Genomic DNA, 10,781 nt, shown 5'->3' with positions numbered 1-10,781 from the left:
GCAGGGGTTGAGAGGAAGCCCTTAGACCTGTGCCCACTACAGAGTAAACACTCAGTAAACTCCCTTCCTTGGAAACAGCGCAAATGTCCATCAGCTGATGAAGGATCAACAAAATATGGTTCACCCACACAATGGAATATGATGCAGCCATAAAAAGGCATGAAGCAGGCCAGGTACAGTGGCTCATGCCTGTAATCCCAGCACTTTGGGAGGCTGAGGCGGGCAGATCATGAGGTCAGGAGTTCAAGACCAACCTGACCAACATAGTGAAACCCCGTCTCTACTAAAAATACAAAAATTAGCAGGGTGTGGTGGCACACACCTGTAGTCCCAGCTACTCCGGAGGCTGAGGGAGGAGAATCGCTTGACCCGGGAGGCAGAGGTTGCAGTGAGCCTAGATCGCGCCATTGCACTCTAATGTGGGCGACAGGGTAACACGTAAGACTCCATCTCAAAAAAAAAAAAAAAAAGGCCTGAAGCACTGATCTGTGCTACCACGTGTGCACGAAACTCGAAAACATGATGCTGAGTGAGAGAAGCCAGGCATGAAAGGTCACACAGTGTGAGATTCCATTGATATGAAATGTCCAGGACAGGCAGATCCACAGAGACAGGAAGCAGCTTCCTGGTTGCCAGGGGCTGGAGAAGGGAATGGGGAGTGACTGCTGATGAGGACGAGGTCTCCTTTGGAAGGGATGAACATGTTCTAGAATTAGAGGCAATGGTTACACAACAGTGAGGGTGTATTAAATGCCCCTGAATTACCCACTTTAAAGTGGTTCATTTTATGTTATGTGACTTCTGCCTCCATTTATTTTAATTTTTTGAGACAGGGTCTCACTCTGTCACCCAGGCTGGAGTGCAGTGGTATGATCTTGGCTCACTGCAACCTCCGCCTCCTGGGATCAAGCAATTCTCCTGGCTCAGCCTCCTGAGTAGCTGGGATTACAGGCGTGCGCCACCACATACAGCTAACTTTTGTATTTTTAGTAGAGACGTGGTTTCACCATGCTGGCCAGGCTGGTCTTGAACTCCTGGCCTCAAGCTGTATGCCCACCTCAGCCTCCTAAAATGCTGGGATTACAGGCATGAGCCACCACGTCTGGCCTTCCATTTACTTTTTAGAGACAAGGTCTTCCTCTGTTGCTCAGGCTGGGGTGCAGTGATTTGATCTTTGTTCACTGCAGCCTAGATCTCTAGGGCTCAACCAATCCTCCCACCTCAGCCTCGTGAGCAACTGGGACTTACAGGGGCCATGCCACCATGCCAGGCCAATTTTGTTTATTTTTTGTAGAGATGAGGTTTCACTATGTTGCCCAGGCTGCTCTCGAACTCCTGGATTCAAGCGATTGTCCTGCCTTGGCCTCCCAAAGTGCTGGGATTACAGGCGTGAGCCACCACCATGCCAGGCACCTCAATTTTTTTTTTTTGAGACAGAGTTTCACTCTTGTTGCCCAGGCTGGAGTGCAATGGTACAATCTCAGCTCACTGCAACCTCCGCCTCCTGGGTTCAAGCAATTCTTCTTCCTCAGACTCCTGAGTAGCTGAGATTACAGGCGTGCACCACCACGCCCAGCTAATTTTGCATTTTCAGTAGAGACAGGGTTTCTCCATGTTGGTCAGGCTGGTCTCAAACTCCTGACCTCAGGTGATCCACCCGCCTCGGCCTCCCAAAATGCTGGGATTATAGGCTTGAGCCACCACACCTCAATTTTTTTTAAGTACATTAGATAAAAACCAAGGACATCTGAATAAAGTAGGGAATTTAATTATTACAAACAAAACAAAATTGCTTCTTAAGTGGTTCAGGGAGGTTGGCTTTCTGAAGGTGTCTCTAGGTTGACTCATCCTCTCTAAGGGAGAACAGAGGGCCAGGGAGGCCTTCACATCTACAGTGTGCCAGCCCTTGCCCGGTACCCTCGCCCTCACTTTTTGTTTTTTTGAGATGGAGTTTCACCCTGTCACTCAGGCTGGTGTGCAGTGACGTGATCTCAGCTGACTGCAACCTCTGCCTCCCGGGTTCAAGCAATTCTACTGCCTCAGCCTCCCAAGTGGCTTGGACTACAGGCATGCACGGCCACGCCCAGCTAATTTTTTGTATTTTCAGTAGAGACGGGGTTTCACCATGTTGTGGCCAGGCTGGTCTCCAACTCCTGACCTCAGGTGATTTGCCTGCCTCGGCCTCTCACAGTGCTGGGATTACAGGCATGAGCCACTGCGCCCTGCCCCCTCGCCCTCACTTTGCTCGCCAGCCAGCTGACTGCCTTTCCAACACACCCAGCACGGGCCTTCCCCAGGGCCTTGACACCTGCCATTCTCTAGTTGGAAGCCTCAGGTGATCGAGAACGCTAGATCCCACCCCAGCAGGAGGAACCGAGGTATAGTTCTGTGTGCTCTCTTTCCCCCACCTTCCTTAGGCCACCAGAAAGGTCAAGGTGCTTGGTGGTTAGGACAAAGTTGACCACACCTTGGGGCCACAGAGGGCGTTGAGTATGACCAAGGAGGCTGAGAGCCTGAGATGACAGCAGGGTGTGAGGGTATCTTGGAGGGCACAGGGCACACCTCTTTCCTACCCTGGAGGGAGAGGATCCTATAACCTAAGTGGGGTCTTGAAGCCAGTGGGAGGGTGAGGAGGTGGAATTCAGACCAGCTGGGGGCTCTGTCAAAAGGACCTGCTTCTGGCTGCCTCATCAATGCAAACAGCAAGAACTTTTTTTTTTTTTTTGGTGAGTGGGGGTCTTGCTCTGTCACCCAGGCTGGAGTGCAGTGGCGCAATCATGGCTCCCTGTAGCCTCGACCTCCCTACTCAAGTGATCCTCCCCCTTCAGCCTCGGCAGCAGCTGGGACTACAGGTGTGTACCGCCATGCCTGGCTAATTTCATTTGTTTTGTAGAGGTAGGGTCTCGCTATGTGCCCAGACTGGGATCCTGGGCTCAAGCCATCTGCCTGTCTTGATGTCCCAAAGTGCTGGGATTACAGGCCTGAGCTACTGTGCCCGGCCAAGAACTATTTTTTAATTTAATTAATTATTATTATTATTTTTTGAGACAGAGTTTTTCTCTTGTTGCCCAGGCTGGAGTGCAGTGGCGAGATCTCAGCTCACCGCAACCTCTGCCTCCCGGGTTAAAGCATTCTTGTGCCTCAGCCTCCTGAGTAGCTGGGATTACAGGCGCCTGCCACCACACCCAGCTAATTTTTGTTTTTTGTTTTGTTTTGCTTCTTTGAGACAGAGTCTCGCTCTGATGCCAGGCTGGAGTGCAGTGGTGTGATCTCGGCTCATTGCAACCTCTGCCTCCCAGATTCAAACAATTCTCCTGCCTCAGCCTCCCAAGTAGCTGGGACTACAGGTATGTGCCACCATGCCCAGCCAATTTTTGTAGTTTTAGCAGAGACAGGGTTTCACCGTTAACTAGGATGGTCCCAATCTCTTGACTTAATGATCCGCCCACCTCGGCCTCCCAAAATGCTGGAATTACTGGTGTGAGCCACCACGCCCGGCCAGTTTTTGCATTTTTTTACTAGAGACTGGATTTCTTTTTTTTTTTTTTTTTTTTGAGACGGAGCCTTGCTCTGTCGCCCGGGCTGGAGTGCAGTGGCCAGATCTCAGCTCACTGCAAGCTCCGCCTCCCGAGTTCACGCCATTCTCCTGCCTCAGCCTCCGGAGTAGCTGGGACTACAGGCGCCCGCCACCTCCCCCGGCTAGTTTTTTTTTTTTTGTATTTTTAGTAGAGACGGGTTTTCACCGTGTTAGCCAGGATGGTCTCGATCTCCTGACCTTGTGATCCGCCCGTCTCGGCCTCCCAAAGTGCTGGGATTACAGGCTTGAGCCATCGCGCCCGGCCTAGAGACGGGATTTCACCATGTTGCCCAGCCTGGTCTCAAACTCCTGATTTCAGGTGATCCGCCCACCTCAGTCTCCCAAAGCACTGGGATTATAGGCATAAGCCACTGTGCCTGGCCCATTTTTTAATTTTTTTCCAAGACATAGTCTTGCTCTGTCACCCAGGCTGGAGTGCAGTGGCATGATCTCAGCTCACTGCCATCCCCACTTCCCAGGTTAAAGCAATTCTCCTGCTTCAGCCTCCCGAGTAGATAGGATTACTGGCGCTCACCACCATGCCTGGCTAATTTCTGTATTTTTAGTAGAGACGGGGTTTCACCATGTTGACCAGGCTGGTCTTGAACTCCTGACCTTGTGATCCGCCTGCCTCGGCCTCCCAAAGTGCTGGGATTACAGGCGTGAACCACTGCACCCAGCCATTTTTTTAATGTTTAAGGAAAACTACTGGGCAGTGAAGGTCTCCCCAAACAAAGTCACTGAGCCCCAGCCTCCCCAGCCTGGTAACTGAGATTTCAGGGGATTTCAGAAGAGGCTGACCTTCGAGAAGGCTCTGGGGCCAGGATGCCTGAGTTACTTGATGCTGAAGGGATGGGGCGTGGGGGGTCTGGCCCTGGTGGTGCAGAGGAGGGGAGATGAAGGAGGGGAAGATGCCTGAGGACGTGAAGAGTATTTTTAGGTGCTGAATGCAGCTCTGAAATATTTCCACGGCCACTCCCGAGAGCGAGCTGGGTGACTATTTCGGTGCCTGGTTCCAGTGGAGGCGGGGCAGGGGTGAGTCACCGCCGGGTGGCCACAGAGGCCAGGCCCAGGCTGGGAAGCAGCTCGAAGGGCAGGATCGCAGGCCTGCGAGGTCAACGGTCACTGGCCTGGGGCCAGGCTTCCTGAGCCAGCCTCCAGGGCACAGAGGACAGCGGCCTTTCTATTCCCCATGGCACAGGCCAGTCCACGGGGGCCACTGCCTGGGTCCCCCTGGGACAATGAGCCACTCACGCCAACCCCAAAGCTGCAAAGATAGAGGGTACCCCATGAGGTTCTGGACAACCCACAGGTACTAGGCGAGATGCCACTCCTAGATTATTTTAACGATTTACTGAGCACTTCCTGTATACCAGGCCGGTGCTAAAATGACTACTGGCATCCTCCCTTTATGCAGTCTGCCCAACTACCCCCATGAGGCAGAGCTGCTGTTATCCCCCTGACCAGGAAGGAAACTGAGACACGGTAGGGTTAAGCCCTCCAGACACCTAACTTAGGTGTCTCAAATCCTGTCTCTCAGCTGATGTTACAATCAGGGCAGTGAGTTTTTTTTGTTGTTGTTGAGACGGAGTTTCACTCTGTCACCCCAGCTGGAGTGCAATGGTGTGGTCTCGGCTTACTGCAACCTCCGCCTCCTGGGTTCAAGCGATTATCCTGCCTCAGCCTCCCGAGTAGGTGGGTGCCATCATGCCCAGCTAATTTTGGTAGAGACGGGGTTTCACCATGTTGTCCAGGCTGACCTCAAACTCCTGACCTCCTGATCCGCCTGCCTCGGCCTCCCAAAGTGCTGGAATTATAGGCGTTAGCCACTGCACACGACCAATCAGGGGAGTGAGTTTTAAAGCAGCAGCCGATCTTGCTTGCCCCCCACACCCTATTCCCAACCAATTTTGGGGTCCTGACTGTGCCTGAGCTAGGAGAAGGTCAATGGATCCTTCAAGTTTAAGGAGGCAGTGGAGAGAGGAGGTCACCATTGCTGTGTGACCTGGGGCGGGTTCCTCACCCTCTCTGTGCCTGAGCAGTGAATGACGACCCCACCCTATGGGTGAGTTCCGGAGCTACCTGGCACACACTCATGAGAGATAAACAATGGTTGGCTGAGCATAGTGGCTCAGGCTTGTAATCCCAGCATTTTGGGAGGCTAAGGTGGGAGGATCGTTTGAGCCTAGGAGTTCGAGACCAGCCTGGACAACATGGTGAGACCCCCTACTGTAAAAAAAATAAAAAATAAAAAACAATGATCGGCTGTTGCTTGGATCGTGCGCCTGTCCTGAGCCTTCATTTCTCCATCTGTGAGGACCCTGGGAGGTGCTGGGTGGAAGTGGCTTTGGAAACCCATGGGGCTGAGTGGAAAGGCTGAGTGGAGCTCGGGGGATCCTCGCCCTCACTCACAGTCTCCTTGAGAAGTGGCTGATGCTTGGCCGGGCGAGGTGGCTTACACCTGTAATCCCAGCACTTTAGGAGGCCGAGGCGGGCTGATCGCCTGAGGTCAGGAGTTTGAGACCAGCCTAGCCAACATGGCGAAATCCCGTCTCTACTAAAAAATGCAAAAGTTAGCTGGGCATGGTGGCGGACGCCTGTAATCCCAGCTATTCAGGAGGCTGAGGCAGGAGAATTGCTTGAACATGAGAGATAGAAGTTGCAGGAAGTAGAGATGATGCTGCTGCACTCCAGCCTGGGCGACAGAGTGAGACTCTGTCTCAAAAAAAAAAGGGGTGGCTAATGCCGAGCATCAGAAACAGATCCCTGCAAGTGTTTACCCCAGCTCCTGTAGGGGCTTCTGACCTGAGCCCTGCCTCAGCCTCCCGAGTGACCCCACCTCTGTCCCTTCCCCACAGAAGTTCAGAGGCTCTGTGCTTGCAGTTCCTTCACCTGTTCCAGGCTCTCTCTGTGTGGCCAGCAGCTTCTTGTCCACTCGAGACTGTTTGACTGGACCTCCTCTTACTCTTAAATTTAAAAAAATTTTTTAAATTTATTATTATTATTATTATTTTTTTTTTTTTTTTTTTTTTTTTTTTTTTTGAGACGGAGTCTGGCTCTCTCGCCCAGGCTGGAGTGCAGTGGCCGGATCTCAGCTCACTGCAAGCTCCGCCTTCCGGTTTACGCCATTCTCCTGCCTCCGCCTCCCAAGTAGCTGGGACTACAGGCGCCCGCCTCGTCGCCCGCTAGTTTTTTGTATTCTTAGTAGAGACGGGGTTTCACCGTATTAGCCAGGATGGTCTCGATCTCCTGACCTTGTGATCCACCCGTCTCGGCCTCCCAAAGTGCTGGGATTACAGGCTTGAGCCACCGCGCCCGGCCTTAAATTTATTATTATCAGTTTTTTTTGAGATGGAGTCTCGCTCTGTCACCCAGGCTGGAGTGCAGTGGCGCGATCTTGGCTCACTGCAACCTCTGCCTCCTCGGTTTAAGCAATTCTCCTGCCTCAGCCTCCTGAGTAGCTGGGATTACAGGCACGCGCCACCACACCTGGCTAATTTTTGTATTCTTAGTAGAGATAAGGTTTCACCTTGTTGACCAGGCTGGTCTCACACTCCTGGCCTCAGGTGATCTGTCTGCCTTGGCCTCCCAAAGTATTGGAATTACAGGTGTGAGTCGTGGCACCCAGCCGGCCTCCTCTTGCTCTGTGGAAAGGAGGTGCCACCTCGGGGTCCTGCACTTCCTGGGCAAGGCCAGCTGGTCAGCCTAGGCCCTGCAGCCTCCTCCTCCCTACCCTGAGCCCTCAGCACTGCCCCCTTCCTTCCCTCCCAGCCTCCACCCCTGCCTCTGACAGTTCCAGTACACTCTGTGGCTTCTTTTCGTGTCGCTCAGAGCCTGCACCCTCCCCATTTCCTGCCCCTTTCTTTGCTCCTGTGTCCCCTGGGCACAGGGCCTTGGCACGGGACTGTCCTCTTGACCCCTGCTGGTCCACAATGGTCTTTCCCAAGGTGGCTGGCTCCCTGGTCTCTCAAGCCCTTCCTGAATCTCCAGTGTCCTTCTCTCAGTTTCCCTGACCACCTCTTCATTCACCTCCTCATGAGCCCGCCCTGTTTGTGGGTTCTTTTTTTTTTTTTTTTTTCTTTTTTTTTTTTTTTGAGACGGAGTCTCGCTCTGTGCCCCTGGCTGGAGTGCAGTGGCGCGATCTAGGCTCACTGCAAGCTCTGCCTCCCGGGTTCACACCATTCTCCTGCCTCAGCCTCCCAAGTAGCTGGGACTACAGGCGCCTGCCACCGCGCCCGGCTAATTTTTTGTATTTTTAGTAGAGACGGGGTTTCACTGTGGTCTCGATCTCCTGACATTGTGATCCGCCCGCCTCGGCCTCCCAAAGTGCTGGGATTACAGGCATGAGCCACCACGCCCGGCCTTTTTTTTTTTTTGAGACAGAGTCTTGATGTGTCACCCAGGCTGGAGTGCAGTGGTGCAATCTCGCGGCTCACTGCAACCTCTGCCTCCCAGGTTCAAGCGATTCTCCTGCCTCAGCCTCCCAAGTAGCTGGGACTACAGTCTCGTGCCATCACACACGGCTAATTTTTGTATTTTTAGTAGATGGGGTTTCACCATGATGGCCAGGCTGGTCTTGAACTCCTGATCTCAGTTTGTCCTCCCACTATGGCCTCCCAAAGTGCTCAGATTATAGGCATGAGCCACTGCGCTTGGCCTGGTTTCTTTTTACAGCATTTATGCATTTGACACGCATATGCTTGTGGCCGGCTCACTCCTGCGGAAAGGAAGGACTGCCGGGGCTGTGTCACCAGCATCTGGGACAAGGCAAGTGGCCCTAGTGCCAGGTTTGTGCCAGGCCCTGGGCTCCAACAGGAGAAGGTGGGGAGGGAGATGACAGGGACACAGGCCATCTGTGGGTGGCCGTCAGAGTAGCTTTGGGAACAGCAGGTGAAGCCCAGAGAAGGAGGAGGAGAGGATGAGGAGGGGGAGAGGAGGAGGGGGATGGGAGAGGGGGATGGGGGGGGATGGGGGAGGATGGGAAGGAAGATGGGGAGCGAGAGGAGGGGTATGGGGGAGGAGAGAGGGATGACTTCCCACAGCTGCCTCTCAGGGGCCACTGCCCAAGGCCAGCCTCTGCACTTTTGTCCCTGAAGCGGGTGCTTGGCTCCATGATGAGGTGGCGTCAGCAGCCGACCCGGGCCTGTCGCACTCTGGCGTGGGACTGTGAGCTGGCCCTGCAGAGCTCAGCCCCGGGCTGAGTCACAGCATAGTGTCAGGCATGGGCCTCCCTGACAGAAAGCAAACTCCAGGCGAGAAGGTCTGGGGGTGGGTGGGGACCATCTACGGTAAAGGCAGCCCTAGCTGGGTGAGGAGGGCACGGACCCTGGGCCCAACAGACCATCGGAGGGACAGAAAGACCTGGAAGCCTTGGATTTAGGAACTAGACTGGTGCTTTTGGTTTCCGTTTCTTGAGGGGGCTGAGGATGAGGCTTCGTGAAACCAGCCAGGAAGAATGAAACACAGAGCTGGTCCGACACCCAGCTCAAGGGAGGGGGGCCGGAAGCTTCTGGAAGTCTGCAGGGGCCTAAGCAGGGGCTACTCTAGCCCACGAGGCCAAGTTGGCGGAGGCAGGCGAGGGGACTCTGCGGCTCGAGTCACAGGTCAGGAGAGACTGGGCCTAGAGCCCGCAGCTGCCGGGCTGGAAAGGTCAGAGCCGGCTGTGCGTCTGGCTGCACCGGCAAGAAGCTGCAATTACACAGGCAAAGGAGGCCGGGGATTAGCCCTGACACCTGGGAACCTGAACGGTGAGAAGGCACTAGAGGGTGTTGGAACACATTCTGAGTTCAGAGCCTGGTCAGGGAGGAAGAACCAGAGATCAGCAGGAAGGGGAAGGGGCCTCCGAGGGCTTACCCAACCCAAATTCCCAGGACACCTGACCCCAGAGCTCCCAGATTTCATCCACGCCTCGTGACACACACGACCCCCGGGAGGAAGGAGCCCAGGCTGCTTGGAGAGCCCCAGAGGCCTCTAAGGGCCACTGAGTCTAGGATAAGGGGCAGGAGCTGCAAATGGGACCTCCCTGCGCCCCACCCTTCCTTCCCTCCTTCCCTGAAGATTGCCTCACCCACCTCACCCTGTGAGCCCAGCTCCCTGCACTGCCCACCCTGTAGGGGCATGGGATGTGCCAAGAGATGCTCCCATCAACCAGGTGCAGTGGCTCACGCCTGTAATCCCACCACTTTGGGAGGCCCAGGTGGGAGGATCACTTGAGGTCAGGAGTTCAAGACCAGCCTGGCCAACATGGTGGAACTGTGTACTAAAAATACAACAAATTAGCCACGCATGTTGGTGCACACCTGTAATCCCAGCTACTTGGGAGGCTGAGGCAAGAGAATTGCTTGAACCCAGGAGGTGGAGCTTGCAGTGAGCTGAGATCATGTCACTGCATTACAGCCTGGGCAACACAGCGAGACTCCGTCTCAAAAAAAAAGAAAAACAAACAAAAAAACCGATGCTCTTGTCCAGCAGGCAGGTGGGTGCTATGGGTCGGTGCATCCCAAGGCTTCCAGGCCTGGGCCCACAACTGCCGCCCCTGCTTGTGTTGAGGGGGCAGGTTTGTGAGGTTCAGGGCAGGCCGCAGCCTGGACCCCACATGCCCTATCTCTCTCTAACCATCAATCAAGTGCCGCTGTGGAGGAGAGGATTCAGGCGACAGCAGATATCCATCCCTGTCCCCCACCCCACACACAAGGAGAGCATCTCAGGTTAGGACATTGTAAATGCAAAATCTATACGATGGCAAGGAACTCTTAAGACTCAAGAAACAGGCCGGGCGCGGTGACTCAAGCCTGTAATCCCAGCACTTTGGGAGGCCAAGACGGGCAGATCACAAGGTCAGGAGATGGAGACCATCCTGGCTAACACGGTGAAACCCCGTCTCTACTAAAAAATACAAAAAATTAGCCGGGCGAGGTGGCGGGCGCCTGTAGTCCCAGCTACCCGGGAGGCTGAGGCAGGAGAATGGCGTGAACCCAGGAGACGGAGCTTGCAGTGAGCCAGGATCCGGCCCCTGCACTCCAGCCCGGGGGACAGAGTGAGACTCCGTCTCAAAAAAAAAAAAAAAAAGACTCAAGAAACAGTTCCTCACGGACGGGGCCTTTTATTCCAATCACCTCTCAAAATAGGTCTCCAAACGGGGACCCTGAAGAGAAGGCTATGCGGGGTGACGGGCTGCTGCCTGGCTCAGGGCTTCCCTGCAGTC

The sequence above is a fragment of the Trachypithecus francoisi genome, unplaced genomic scaffold (genome assembly GCF_009764315.1).
Source record: "Trachypithecus francoisi isolate TF-2019V2 unplaced genomic scaffold, Tfra_2.0 Lachesis_group5, whole genome shotgun sequence".
NCBI lineage: Eukaryota > Metazoa > Chordata > Mammalia > Primates > Cercopithecidae > Trachypithecus > Trachypithecus francoisi.
This window is presented reverse-complemented; position numbering follows the sequence as displayed.